The 1,430-nt window shown below is 38.2% G+C and overlaps 1 pseudogene; it reads right to left on the reverse strand.

The window, feature by feature from the left end:
* Nucleotides 1–587: 587 nt before the first annotated feature.
* On the reverse strand, nt 588–1,214 carry LOC111389345 (annotated as a pseudogene).
* Nucleotides 1,215–1,430: the final 216 nt, after the last annotated feature.

Here is a 1,430-nt window from a genome sequence, read left to right on the forward strand (position 1 = left end):
AAAAAAAAAATTGATGATCACGTTATAGGACTTAGAATTTCCTCCAGTAAAACTGTGTTGTAGACATTTGGGAACATACATTTGAATCTATTTATTCAAGATAATTTTGCAATCAAATCCCCAAAAAATTTTAGAAAACATGGATGTGAGTTTTATCATTTATGGGAAAAATATAAAGACTTGATCCCGTCGGGATCGTCTTTTGAGTTTCCATCCAGATACAAAATCTGAGTTGAACTTGTTGCCACTATGATACCAATTCTTCCCGCATAAAAATTTTCTCCCAGCAAGTATAGAAATTTGGTTTCATTTTCGTGATGGCCAAGAATCAAAGCATCAAACGTTACAAAAGGCTAGATTAGTAAACTACCATCATTTCGAAAATGTTGTCAAAATCATTAAAAACAATTTCAGATCAAAATGTATATCCATGAATATGCTTATTGCAATAAAATCCTATTTAACAAATCCAGTACTATTGGCACCAACTTTATCATGATAATATGCAATGGTGACAACGGTAATTCATCTAATATAATTGATGATATTTCTTCGTGGCGTTCACCACAATTAAAAGAATGGATTACCGTATCCAAATGCATATCCATGAGGAGTCATTGAAAGTCCAATGCCAGGAATCTTAACATCAACATCAAGCCCAACATTTCCTCTAGAAGTCGACGCCCCAAGAACAGGCTGCAAAGAGTTTGATGCCTCCACAATGAGCCTCTCCACCTGATTGGCCACATTCTTCTTGAGCTCCTCCTTCAATTGTTCAAGCTCTTCCAAGCGAAGATCATTAATGGGTGCCTCCCACCAGCACTTCCTTGGCTGGCTCTCCTAACCTTGCTTAACTCTTCGCTGCACTTTTTCTCTGCTTCCAACTGGCTGAGCATGTTAGTCAGTTGCATGTTGAGTTCCCGGACACTAGCATTCCTGTGAGCCTCCATAAGTTGCATTGTGCTGGAACTTGGGGTTCCGTTTCTCATCGTGTAACGATCCACAATGGACTCTACACACGGGTGGCCAAAAGAGAATACCTTTTTGCCTGGAGAAAACACAATTATAGCAATTTTAGCATCACAAAGTGTACAAAGTTCACTTGCCTCTTTAAAGAGACCAGAGCGTCGCTTTGAGAAGGTAACAAGGAGATTGCTTTCTTTTGACATTCTTGTCATCGCTATCTTTTGGCGTCCCCTGCTCTTTCTTGTCATAGCTACGAGCCCTCAACGAGAAATAAAATTTCTGGAAAACAATAAACAGAATAGACGTGGTCCAACCTGACAAACTTAAACGCTTATATAAAAAGTTCGCTCTTATGCTTACTTTATAGAGTCACGTGGCATCAAATCAAATAATATCTCATTAATTAGGCTTGAGAAAAACCTCACGTGGAAAATAGAGTTTAGTAAGTATCTACTTCACCTAAT

The sequence above is a fragment of the Olea europaea genome, unplaced genomic scaffold (assembly GCF_002742605.1).
Source record: "Olea europaea var. sylvestris unplaced genomic scaffold, O_europaea_v1 scaffold5853, whole genome shotgun sequence".
Classification (NCBI taxonomy): Eukaryota; Viridiplantae; Streptophyta; class Magnoliopsida; order Lamiales; family Oleaceae; genus Olea; species Olea europaea.